The following is a 14,787-nucleotide window of genomic DNA, read 5'->3' on the forward strand; positions in this document are numbered from 1 at the left end:
CAGTTTGACAGTTTTTGGTGTTTCTCGTCAAACCACTGCTTATATTGGCTCTGTCGGAGTTTCATCAAACATACATGATTCACTTGAGACCAAAAAGAGAGGGAGAGAGAGAGGGATGAGGAGAGAAGACAAATTCTACATTCATCATATATCATGTCTGCTTCTGCTTCTGTGGCCTTCTATCTCCCGAATAGAAAAGCAGGAGAGAAGATGAGTGGATATGAGGAACGAAGAGCTGAGTGAGACATATCAGATGACATAAACAGAAGTACACTTATCCTGCACCAGTAGGCCAAAGCCCACATCAGGGTTTAAACTGAGCATGTGCAGTGTTCAACCCAAATAGAACAATTACCCACAATCCTCCACTGCTGCACTCTCAGGGCACACTTTCAGGGGAAATCAGTCAATTTCTTTGTGTGTTTTTTGCAGTCATAGTGGACGTGTGAATGAGGATAGGGATGCTGAGTCTCTAGTTTTTTGGGTGATTATAGCACTCAAGCAGGGGTGTTTATGTGTGTATTGATAGGGAAACTTGCTCTTTGGTTTCTCCCTCCAACTCTTTCTTCTTCTGTCTCTCTCTCATCACATTCCTCCCATTCTCCTCCTAATCTAATGCAGAGAAGAGTAGACTCACCTGACAATCACTGCATCCAGCTCTTTCTCTGGTTGGCTACTCTGTACTTCCTGATTGGTTGATACAGATTACCGAGCCTATCACCCGGTTCTACCTTATCAGACATCCATTGTGAACCACATACTGCATATGAAGGTGTGTGTGTGTGTTCTTTCTAGTGTTAGTTTATTTGATTGTCTTGTAATCCTATTAACCTCATACCTGCTCTATAACAGGATGCACCAGGTCATTTTATTTCCATGTCCAAGATTATCTTTGAAATCTTGATTTCATCCTGTGCCCTGTTTTCTGAATTAGGGGCAAAAAAGGAAAGGAATTACCTGGAATGGGCTCGTTGAGAATGTTCAAGCAGAGTGTAACATCAGACACCTGGTTTGATTTATTTTGTTTGGGTAGTTGGCAGTGGACGGACCCCCTAACCCAATTTATAGGAAACACACGCACACACTCACAAACCAGACACACAACACACGTTATGTTCTTCTATTCTTGTGGGGACCGAAAATTGATTTCCATTCAAAATCTATTTTAACCCTAACCCTAATCTTAATCCTAACCCTAACCCAAACTCCTAACCCTAAACCCATTACCGTTACCAAAACCCTAATTCTAACCCTAAGTATAAAGTCCTCATTGGGGATGTGGGAAATGTCCCCATAAGGGAGAATTTCTCTTGTTCTACTATCCTTGCGGGGAGATTTGGGGATTTTAGGTCCCCACAAGGATAGAAGAACCAACCCACACATACACACAGACTCCTGAACCATGCATGTGTGCTTATACACACACTTGAACACACACTCGGACACAAACCTACGCATGTACACCATCCATACTCCTTAGCACCAATAAAAATGATTTTGTTGGAAAATCATTCCTTAGTGCAGAGGCGTTTCTCTTCCAGCCTCTGGAAGTCTAGGTTAATGCCTTAATGCCTTTCATTTCTAAATCTCCCTCTGCAGAGTGCAGGTGCACTGGGACAGTGAGAGGGAGAGAGAGAGAGGCAGGGAATGAGGGAGAAAGAACAAGAGGAGGAAAGAGAGAAAAAAGGAGAGGCAGATGGAAAAGGAGGAAAGGAGAGATATATTCTCAGTCAATTCATCTGAGGTTTGAGGCACCAGTCCAGCGGTATATGTACCTGCCCACATAAAACATATGACAGTTTACTTTAGAATACTACTGTACTTAGTATTTAATTCTGTAGTAAACTGTAGTATACTGTAGAATACTATACTACAATCAGTATAATCCCTCAATCATGTGTAGTACTTACTATAGAATTTTGTAGTATACTGTAGGAATAAGCCCTGCCCATTCCCCTCCCCATATCCCAATTTGTGCCACCCATAAGTGAGAAACCTACATACCAAGTGTATGCCATATGTTGTGCTCCATATGGTTACAGAAAAGAGAAGAAGCTCTGAACTCTCCATTCAGAACCCAGTCATATCTATCGACCTACTGGTTATGGAAAATGTTGTATTTTAGTTCATCTCTGCCAGGTTTCCTCAAGGAGAAAGCCTCCATTTCTATGTCAAAGATAATAAAACAAAAACACTACAGTAAATACTAGTCTACATAAACACTACATTAATCACAATAGTATACACTACAGTTATTTTACTACAGTATTTATACTATAGTTAACTGAAAATACTACAGTATACTTCAGAAAATAAAGTATTCACTTCAGTCTGCAAAAACACTACAATACTATATTATAGTATTTATACCATATACTACAGTATTTGTTCATGTGGGTGTTGTTCCTTTCTACTGTTTCTCGCTGTACCATGTGTGCCTCTGACACAACCATTTCTCTCAACATGGACGCACACCAAGTCAGAACACTTCTTCTTCTACAGACCATTGATTCTATCCACTTGGACCAGAAAACAAAAGCAGGCATGTATACCAGTCAAACGTTTGGACACACCTACTCATTACAGTTTTTTAAAACATTTTTCTACATTTTAGAATAATAGTGAAGACATCCAAACTATTAAATAACACATATGGAATCATGTAGTAACCAAAAAAAAGTGTTAAACAAATCAAAATATATTTTATATTTGAGATTCTTCAAAGTAGCCACCCTTTGCCTTGATGACAGCTTTGTGCTCTCTCTCGCTCTCTCTCTCTCTCTTTCTCTAGATAGAAAGGCCATATGGCAGGTGTCTGGCCTACGTTGTCTGTCTGTGGAACACATGATGAATTCAATTGGAAGGAAATGCAAAAACAAGGACGGGTCCAGGGTTTAGGAAATCCCAACAGTGGAGGAGCATTGATCTTAGAAAGTGTGTCTGTGTAGTGCCTTCACAATTTGGATTGAACATCCTCTTCCTACTTTAAAATAATGAGATTTAAATCCGTAGCACTGAAGAACCGGGCAATATTTTTGTGCTCGCTGAGACAGTAAACACTGCACATGTCTGCTCTTTCTGAAATTACTTTAACATTTGTAGCATGGATCTTCAGGGCTATGGATTGAATATAGCCCAAAATAAAAAAGAAACTGAAGCCACATATATTTTTTCTTCATGGCTGTGTGATATGATCATATCCTCCATCCATCATGCATAAGAGTATGATCATATCAGACTTACATTTAGAAAAATAAGTATGTGACTTCCGTTTCATTCTTGGCTTGTTATTCAGGGAGCGCATACTGTGCCTTATTTTCTGGTCTAGTTTCTGTTGGGCAGATTTCTTAGCAAACATGCTATACAAATCAAATATTATATAGTAAGAAATAAACATTATTTTAGTTCAAGTCACTATGAAGTTAGTGTAGCGGCTGTTATCAACTCCGGCCTCCGTGGTCCGCTTGCTGTCGTCATGGTGACGCATGTAAACAGTCTTAATTAGATGGTTGGGGAGTCCAGACCTTACAGTGTGTGTGTGTGTGTGTGTAAACCAGAGCTGAGTGTGATGCTTCCTTTAACGTTATGCGTCAATGTGACATCACAGTCTGGGTGCAAGAACACCCTATCATTGTCATGATGACACAGGAAGTGTTGTGTTTGAAATGTGAGTCAACCTCGGAGTTCGTTTTCAGCAGACAGTCAACCACAGACAGTCAGTCTCCCAGACAGTCAACGGACCATACCATAGGCCTTTATGAAGAAGCAGTCCAGATGCCACAAAAGCGTGGGCCCTGCCACTTATACCAAGGAATTCTTATCATGTTGACTTTTCAAAAGGGATGCACCGCACTGTGGTCCTTGGTGCAGCTGGGACAACATGATGGATGGAGTGGCTAGTAGAAAGGGATGTACCCTCCCCGCATCCACCCTCGTCCAAACCACCAGCACACACACACACACACACACACACACACACACACACACACACACACACACACACACACACACACACACACACACACACACACACACACACACACACACACACACACACACACACACACTCACACACACACTCCACCCCTGAGTAAGGTGGCCGGGTGGAGAAATTTGCGAGCGACTGGGCTTTGCACCAGGCGAAGGAGGGAGCCACTTGCCGGGGCCGTGGCCATAAAACAAAAGCACTTGTAACATGAAAGAATTCTTGCGCTTTACAAGAGGAAGTGGAACATCTGAGAGACGATGTTGTTTGAATTCTCAGTGTGCTCTTCTGGGCAAAGTGTCAAAGCTGGGGCAGCTGTCGGCTGCTCTCCCCCCCCCCTCCATCTCCACTCCTCTTTTCTTACCCTCTTCACATCCTAAATGTTCTTCCTGTGCCCCCATCTCACCCAATGCCTCTGTGACCAGAGGAACTTTGGTAAAATGTGCTTCACTCCAAACACAGGCGGAAAGGCAGGCAGCAGGCACCTACCCCGGGCAACCCAGGGGACAACAAGGACCTAGCTTTGCTTTGAACCTGGCAGCTCCAGGGAACATTCCTGTCTTGAAAGGTTTATTTGGTTATTTCTCCAAATGTCCTGAAGTAAAATATACTGTTAAGTAAGCTGATACAAACCAGTTGTAGACAGGCAATAGTAAACACATTGGAACCACTCATGAGATGGTTGAATCCCTGAGTCGAGTGCACTGCCTGCACCACCTCCTGAAAGTTGAAAAGAGCAGGTTTTTGATAATTTTTTTGTAGATATGGAGTATCAACTACCTTATCTTCCTTTTGTGTTCAAGTTCATCACATGCAAAGGTACAGTGAAATGCATAACTTGCGTGCTCTACCCAACAGTGCAGTTATCAATATCAAAATTGTATAACTAATACTACACACGCACTACCAGTAAAACGTTTGGACACACCTACTCATTCAAGGGTTTTTCCTTTATTCAACATTGTAGAATAATAGTGAAGACATCAAAACTATTAAATAACACATATGGAATCATGTAGTAACCAAAAAAAGTGTTAAACAAATCAAAATATATTTTATATTTCAGATTCTTCAAAGTATCCACCCTTTGCCTTTGATGACAGCTTTGCACACTCTTGGCATTCTCTCAGCCAGCTTTATGAGGTAGTCACCTGGAATGCATTTCAATTAACCGGTATGACTTGTTAAAAGTTCATTTGTGTCACGCCCTGGCCACAGAGATTCTCTATTTTGGTTAGGCCAGAGTGTGACTAGGGTGGGCATTCTATGTTCATTTTCTATGTTTTGTATTTATTTGTTGTTTGCCCGGGTGTGGTTCTCAATCAGAGGCAGCTGTCTATCGTTGTCTCTGATTGAAAGCCATACTTAGGTAGCTTTTCCCACATGGTTTTGTGGGTAGTTGTTTTCTGTTTTGTGTCTTTCTGCACCAGACAGAACTGTTTTGGTTTTTGTTCATTCTCTTTGTTATTTTGGTTAATCAGTGTTCAGTTCCAATAATAAAGATGAACACGTACCACTCTGAAACTTGGTCTTCCACTCATTCCAACAACCGTTACAATTTGTGGAATTTCTTTCCTTCTTAATGCGTTTGAGCCAATCAGTTGTGTTGTGACAAGGTAGGGGTGGTATACAGAAGATAGCCCTATTTGGTAAAAGACCAATTCTATAACATACAAAAATCATTATTTTCACACACACGAGACAAAGCATCTGCTAATACATTCTCAGAACCCTTTTTGTGGCGGATCTCCAAATTATAATTTTGTACAATAAGTGCCCACGCATAAGGCGCTGGTTCTGGTTGTACATCCGGTGGAGAAACACTAAGGGGTTATGATCAGTATATGCGATCACTGGTAGGGCACTGGAACCAATATATACTTCAAAGTCTTGCAGAGCTAACAACAAAGCAAGAGCTTCTTGTTCAATAGTTGCATAGTTTGCCTGACATTTTCAATTAAATAAGTACCAGAGAAACGAGCTGACAGTGAAGATCCTGGAACAGACAATAACACCAGTACTTGGTCACCTGGCTGTAGTGGACGAGAAACAGCGTCTTTATTATAGTGTCTTTTCATACACCTCTGTGAGGAAGACAGAGCTTCCTTTGTGAGAGCACAGGCTTGGTGTAGGCGTTCACGAAAGCGACTAACGTAGTCCAACACATTCTCATCTCCTGTACACACCTCTTGAGACAAAAACTTGTTTTTTAACTTCTTATGGCTGGGGGGCAGTATTGAGTAGCTTGGATGAATAAGTTGCCCAAAGTAAACGGCTTGCTCCTCAGTCTCAGTTGCTAATATAAGCATATTATTATTAGTATTGGATAGAAAACACTCAAAAGTTTATAAAACTGTTTGAATGATGTCTGTGAGTATAACAGAACCCATATGTCAGGCAAAATCCTGAGGAGAAATCAAAACAGGAAGTGAGAAATCTGAGCTTGGTATGTATTCACCACAGTTCCCAATGAAATCCCCTTGAGATATTAATGATGTTGCACTTCCTAGGGATTCCATTAGATGTCAAGCATCTATAGAAATTTGAATGAGACTTCTACTGTGCTGCGGGACTGAATGAGAGCAGAATCTATCAGGTGACTGGCAGTCAGCCATTTTCTGATCACGCGCATTCCTCATGGTTTCCACTTGCGTTCCATTGCTCATTAAGACACAAAGGAATACTCCGGTTGGAACTTTATTGAAGCTAGATGTTAAAAACAGCTCTCTGTAATTACTCCGGTATTTTGGAGGCTTTTCTGAACATGGCGTCAATGTAAACCGAGATTTGTGGATATAAATATGCATATTATCGAACAAAACATAAATGTATTGTGCAACATAATGTCATATGAGTGTCATCTGATGAAGATTATCAAAGGTTAGTGATTCATTTTATCTCTAATTCTGCTTTTGTGACTATCTTTGGCTGGGAAAAATGGCTGTGTTTTTGGGGGATTTGGTGGTGGTCTAACATAAATATATGTTGTGTTTTCGCTGTAAAACATTTTAAAAATCGGACATGATGGGTAGATTAACAAGATGTTTATCTTTCATTTGCTGTATTGGACTTGTTAATGTGTGAAAGTTAAATATTTCTGAAGAATATTTTTGAATTTCCCGCGCCACCTTTTCAGCTGAATGGGAGGGGGTGTTCCCTTTAGGGGATTCCTTGCCATAACAAGATTTATCTGACATGTGTGGCATGTCCGACAGAACTGAGCCACATCTTGTTTTAAACCTGGCCAAAATAAATGTTGAAGGATCCGATCATAAGTCTTGGTGATTCCTAAATGACCAGACCACTGGTGATCATGAGCAAGGGATAACACATTTTGTCGAAAGGCTGTAGGAATCACTATTTGGTAAACAGCATTCCAATCTCCACCCACGTCAACATGGGATGTCCATTTACGCATGAGGAGATTATCATCAATGAAGTAAGCCACATTCTTCTTCTTTACATCTTCCAATGAGACAACACCAGAAGAACATTTAATAAGCTTGTTGTCAACCTTTTGGTTAGCAATCAGCTGCTCACAAGTGACTGGTAACTGCATTGCATCAGCAATAAGTTCAACATACTTCCATTCTTCTCTGGGCTGTTTGTCAGAGGTGATCAGCTTCCCAGAGGTAGCACACAACCTATCCTCTTGATCATCCTCTTTGAACAGAACAGTGTTTGACAAATCTATCACGTCACCCTCTTGTCGTGACCGAGCACGAGTGACTGCACAAGCGGAGAACACATGTGGATAACTGAGCCAGCTCTTTGGAGAGAGAGTGGTCACTTTTATCCAATACTTCCAATACGGGTAGTACCTTTCCTCCGGCAATATCGTTACCCATTATAAAGGTCACACCTTTTACTGGCAACACAGGAAGTACCCCCCACTCTGAATATCCCACTGATTAACTCAGTGTGCTTTCACAAAGTGCAATAGCACTGGGATAAAACCCATTGCAATACCCTGAACTAACACACTGGAACCACAGTATGTATAGTCGGATAAAGGAAACACATCAGACAATATAAACGACTGTGCCGCTCCAGTATCTCTAAGGATTTTAACCGGACGCTGAGACGCTTCGTCATTCTCTAGGGACACAAACCCCTCAAATGAACGGTTTATAACTGCGATCGGGGACTGGGACTTTCAAACCGCAGTTACCCTGAGGCACCTGTTTCGTTTCAGACCTCACAACAGTACGAATTAGATCAACACCTGTTGGCGGCTTGGCACGAATAGGCATCCCTTGTTTGCATTTAAGCAGGAAGCAATCATTAATCATATGTCCCACCTTATGACAATAGAAACAGAGACTCTTATTTTTCTGGCGTGCTTGATATACTGCTGGCCGACTAGGGCTAATAGTAGGCAACTCAGTGGCTCTACTCTCAGTATGAGCCGAAAACACACTCTTGTGCGTCAACCCAAACTCGTCTGCCAACACAGACGCTTCTGACAGGGAGGATACTTTCTGTTCGTTTAGGTAAACTACAATGCATTTGGGTAAGCAATTTTTAAACTCTTCCAACAAGATTAACTTGAGAGAGTTGAAATCAGTTACCCTGCTAGCAGCATGCCATTTATCAAACATATTTCCCTTGCCTCTAGCAAATTCCACATAAGTCTTACTAGAAGACTTCTTATGAGACCTAAATCTCTGTCGGTATGCCTCAGGCACAAGCTCATAGGCACGAAGAACAGTAGCTTTGACCACTTCATAATTCAAACTGTCCTCCAGAGGTAGCGCTGACAACTTCTTGGGCTTTACCAGTTAATTTACACTGAAGTAATAGGCACCATACCTCTTCAGGCCATTTCAATGCTACGGCTATACGTTCAAAAACACAAAAATAGGAGTCAACCTCTGACTCTCTGAACAAAGGTACTAAGGCAATCTGCCTACTAATGTCAAAAGTGTTGGAAGCTCCAGCTAGTGAGGACGACTAACTAGCAGTCTAGGGCGGGATTGTAACGAGACTCGTAACATAACTCATGCAAAGTGTAATAGTGACAAAGTAACGGTGAGAACGAAATAACCACAGACAACTAATATCTACCGGCCACACTCATGGTTTATTTTTAAACACACAGTAAAGGGGGCAGGAAAAGGGGCTGAGCTAGACCCAAGGAAAGAAACAAATATCCAAAAACACCCCTAAACTAGACTAGCCTACTTCAATACAGCTAACTAACTAACCAAAAATACAGTGGTTGTTCCGCCCAGTTCTAACTAGTGTTTTTTAAACAAAGTTTACCTACGGGTAGTGTATGCCCATGGAAGACTTGTACCCCATTTTCCCACCATCAAACAACATAACAAAAACAATACTCTCAGGTGGGGACAAAGTGACATGTAGTTGCGAAAACAAAACCAGAGAACTACCAAGAGATTGACAGAGATGGAGCTCCAGAGGAATGGGTTTTTAAACCAAGGGAAATGGGATGTGATTGGGTAATGGAAACAGGAGGAGGTGTTTCTTCTGATTAGCAACTGATTGATGACTGATTGGGAATGATGATTGCCACCTGTGAGGAGGGGAGAAGGAGAGAGAAGAAATACACACACAGGATACACACAGAATACTTGTATCCGTAACATATGGCAAGAACAGCTCAAATAAGCAAAGAGAAAACGACAGTCCATCATTACTTTAAGACATGAAGATCAGTCAATACTGAACATTTCAAGAACTTTGAATGTTTTTTTCAAGTGCAGTCACAAATACCATTAGGGGCTATAATGAAACTGGCTCTCATGAGGACCACCACAGGAAATGAAGAACTAGAGTTACCTCTGCTGCAGAGGATAAGTTCATTAGAGTTAACTGCACCTCAGATTGCAACCAAAATAAATGCTTCATGGAGTTCAAGTAACAGACATCTCAACACCAACTGCCAAGAAACACGAACAATGGACATTAGACCGGTGGAAATCTGTCCTTTGGTCTGATGAGTCCAAATTTGAGATTTTTGGTTCAATCCACTGTGTCTTTGTGAGATGCAGAGTAGGTGAATGGATTATCTCTGCATGTGTGGTTACCACCGTGAAGCATGGAGGAGGAGGTGTGATGGTGTGGGGGAGCTTTGCTGGTGACACTGTCAGTGATTTATTTAGACTTCAAGGCACACTTAACCAGCATGACTAGCATAGCATTCTGCAACGATACGCCATCCCATCTGGTATGCGCTTAGTGGGACTATCATTTGTTTTCAACAGGACAATGACCCAACACTCCTCCAGGCTGTGTAAAGGCTATTTGACCAAAAAGGCGAGTGATGAGTGTTGCATCAGATTTCCTGGCCAATACCATATTCACAGTGTGCAGGGATACTGGAGCATTTGAGATATATATGTAAATGTAGGCAGGAATTAGGAGAAAGTGACTGGTAGTAGGATATTTTATAATAATAATAAAAATTGCAGCAGCATAAGTGGTGGGTGGGTGTGTAGGTTGTGGTGAGTGTGTGTGTGTGTGTGTGTGTGTGTGTGTGTGTGTAACTAAGTGTGTTGATGTTAGTGTGAGAAAGAGTGACAGTGTAGGCCTGAAAGGCAGATATACATGTAAACAGGGCTGGAAAGTGCCTGGAAACAGGAACATAAATACTTATAGTAATATACTAGCGGTAATACGAACAATATTGTTTGATGGCTCTGCGGAGGTCGTAGCAGGACCTCTTGTGCGGGTTCGTGTCCTCTACCATAGCCTCGGATTTGGCTGTGATAGCCCTGTGAGGGGTATCTCTGTCCTTTAGCTTAGCGCACACCTCAGAGTTAAATAGAGGGGTTTTGATTGGGGAAGCAGCGAACCTTCACTGTGGGGACGACGGCAGCGATGCATTTCCTGATGAAGCCGGTGACGAGTCCCGGCACATATTCCAGTTAGCACTAGCAAAGCAGTCCTGTAGCATACCTCTGCACTTTTCAACGGAGCATGTCACAGGTACATCCTGTTTAAGCTTTTGTATGTAAACAGGAAGCAGGAGTTTAGAGTCGTGATCTGATTTGCCAAAGAGGGTGACGAGGGAAGACCTTTTATGCTTGCACGTGGTTTGAGGTAACAGTGTTCCAGTACTTTATCGCCCCTAGTGGCGAAGGAGACGTGTTGATAGAAGTTGGGCATCACATGTATTCATGAGTTGCAATTCAAATCCCAGGCAATAAGAAAAGCAGCCTCCGGATGCATGGTTTCCTGCTCGTTTATAACCTTGCACAGTTCGTGAAGTCCAGCTTGTTGTTGTCCTGAGGTGGAATGTATACAACAGTTAAGATAACAGATGAAAAATCTCTCGGGAGGTAGAAGGGTCGGCATTTGACCATCAGGTATTCCAAGACAGGTGAACAATAGGTTGAGACTACCACTGCACTTGAGTCAGCACATCAGTTGTTGTTGATGAATAGAAATGGGGATATCTTGTCCAAAAGGCATGTTTCAGAAAACTGAGGATATTGCAGTTACAAGAGTCCCGTTGATCGCAAATCCACGGTCGGAGGTCATCCATCTTATTATCAAGTGGCCAATAGAATGGAGGGAATTGGTGGCCGATTCTCTCTTTGCATTAGTCTCACTAGGACGCCACTCTCCTCCCTCTTTTGATGACTTTTCCTCTTGGGTAGCCTGAAGGCTGAAACAATTTGGCATGGCCCCCGTGATCCTTTTACAGCTGCTCCATCAATGTTGACATTTAAGAGGTTCGTGTTGCTATACTGACCATGTAATGTTTTGAAGAAAATACCTGATCGTTCCAGTTTGATTATTCTAGCCGTAACTTATCTCCTTGTATTCCTTTGTTACATTGATTTATCATGAAAATCACTTTACAGATGGTAACCCTTTGGAAAATGTGGAATGGCTCCCATATTATCTTTCTTATGTAGTCAAGGTTATTGCGTGTGCGTATGCGTGAGTGTAGCTGTTCAAAATGTGCTCTCCGTTCATGTGGATAATTATAACTTTATGGAGATTTTTTCCTCCCTTAGTGCAACCACATCTGCAGCAGAAGCAAATAGAAGGGGAAGGGCAGAGGCCAAGGGTTCTGCTCTCTCTCTCTCGCTATATTTCTCAACTCTTTCTCCCGCTCTTCCTCTTCGCCCTCTCTCTCTCCCCTCATCCTTCTCTCTCTCCAGCTGGGACCACCAACGTCAGGGGCCTTGGGTGGACCCAGAACCAGCGCTATCAGCAACAAGTATACTCAAACGGCTCGTAATGACTTCCACTTAGAGCCAGTCCATAAATACTCTCAGATGCTGTACTACACAGACACTCGACAGAGCGAGAGAGACAGAAAGACAGATGAGAAAGAGACCTGCACTTTGGGAGTTTCTTCTTTTTAGTGGCTTTCTGTGTATTTGTTTTGGTCAGATCCTTGGCTGACTTTATTTATATGATTTCATAAAGTCTTTTTAGTCTGCATAGGAGTTATCCTAACTTTTATATTCACCGTTTATGTCCACGTCTTTGTGTTTAAATGTGCTGGGAGTGGATGTTTTGGTGCTCTGGTCATTTTGACTGTATGCTAAGCTGTGTCTCCTTTGTGATTCTGAGCTCAGAATGGCCTCAACAGTAGTGGTGATATCATTCTTTATTGTGCAATAATGTTTTACATTATGGTAAATAGACTTCCTGTACACTACATGGGTGGGGCCGATGTACTCAATTCAATTGAACCACATTAAAACATACATTTGTTAAGTGGAGGTTAGGAGTTTGTGATTAATACCCCTCAATAGGGTAAAATGAACATTATTATTGCTGTACAATACATTGGACTTCAAGGCCACACAAAGAATAGAGAACCATTTCTACAAACTGTCTGCTTTCTTCATCATCCCAAACACAACTAAAGGTATAATCATAATGGAACACAAGAAACTAAAAATCACTATCTTTGGTAAAGATGAAGACCTTGAAGGCAGACTCACTTTCCTTTAAAGGAAACCATATTGGAAAGAAAATTGCCTTTATTAATGTGTACACTCCAGATTCATATATCCTATGTTTTTGGATTGTCTGAACAGCATATTTTTTTTAATTAACTGAATTTCATCTGATTATTGGGACAGAGATGAATGCGGGACAAATCTAATAAGACCAACTACAATCCACAGGGTAGCCTAGTGGTTAGAGCGTTAAACTAGTAACCGGAAGGTTGCAAGTTCAAACACCCGAGCTGACAAGGTACAAATCTGTCGTTCTGCCCCTGAACAGGCAGTTAACCCACTGTTCCTAGGCCGTCATTGAAAATAAGAATTTGTTCTTAACTGACTTGCCTGGTTAAATAAAGCGGACGAAACTACAGTGGTAGGCTTGATTGCCAACAACGACGAGACGGCCTACAGGGAGGAGGTGAGGGCCCTCGGAGTGTGGTGTCAGGAAAATAACCTCACACTCAACGTCAACAAAACTAAGGAGATGATTGTGGACTTCAGGAAACAGCAGAGGGAGCACCCCCTATCCACATCGATGGGACAGTAGTGGAGAGGATAGTAAGTTTCAAGTTCCTCGGCGTATACATCATAGACAAACTGAATTGGTCCACCCACACAGACAATGTTGTGAAGAAGGCGCTGCAGCGCCTCTTCAACCTCAGGAGGCTGAGGAAATTCGGCTTGTCACCAAAAGCACTCACAAACTTCTACAGATGCACAATCGAGAGCATCCTGTCGGGCTGTATCACCGCCTGGTACGGCAACTGCTCCGCTCACTACAAGCTCTCCAGAGGGTAGTGAGGTCTGCACAACGCATCACCGGGGGCAAACTACCTGCCCTCCAGGACATCTACACCACCCGATGTCACAGGAAGGCCATAAAGATCATCAAGGACAACAACCACCCGAGCCACTGCCCGTTCACCCCGCTATCATCCAGAAGGCGAGGTCAGTACAGGTGCATCAAAGCAGGGACCGAGAGACTGAAAAACAGCTTCTATCTCAAGGCCATCAGACTGTTAAACAGCCACCACTAACATTGAGTGGCTGCTGCCAACACACTGACTCAACTCCAGCCACTTTAATAATGGGAATTGATGTAAAATATATCACTAGCCACAATGCTACTTAATGTAATGTTTACATACCCTACATTACTCATCTCATATGTATATGTATATACTGTACTCTATATCATCTACTGCATCTTTATGTAATACATGTATCACTAGCCACTTTAAACTATGCCACTTTGTTTACATACCCTACATTACTCATCTCATATGTATATACTGTACTCGATACCATCTACTGCATCTTGCCTATGCCGTTCTGTACCATCACTCATTCATATATCTTTATGTACATATTCTTTATCCCTTTACACTTGTATGTATAAGGTAGTAGTTTTGGAATTGTTAGGTTAGATTACTCGTTGGTTATTACTGCATTGTCGGAACTAGAAGCACAAGCATTTCGCTACACTCGCATTAACATCTGCTAACCATGTATATGTGACAAAAACATTTGATTTGATTTTGATTTGAAATGCTTCTGGGGCGAAGTTACAAAATTATTTTTGAAGTGCATGAATTTAAATATTGCATCTGTTATGTTACTTAATGATGATAGCTCCTTGAATCACTCGATCAATCAGAGACGATTACTGCAACTACCATTACACTACCATCACCATGCTTGACCGTTGGTATATGATTCTTACTGTGGAATGCAGTGTTTGGTTTTCACCAGACACAATGGGACCCATCTCGCCCAGGAAGTTGACTCAAGTTTGCCAGAAAGCACCTGGAAACACCTGGATGATCAGCAATACTCTTTGAAGAATGTTCTATGGACAGATGAATC

Source organism: Oncorhynchus tshawytscha, linkage group LG11 (assembly GCF_018296145.1).
Source record: "Oncorhynchus tshawytscha isolate Ot180627B linkage group LG11, Otsh_v2.0, whole genome shotgun sequence".
NCBI classification, from domain to species: Eukaryota; Metazoa; Chordata; class Actinopteri; order Salmoniformes; family Salmonidae; genus Oncorhynchus; species Oncorhynchus tshawytscha.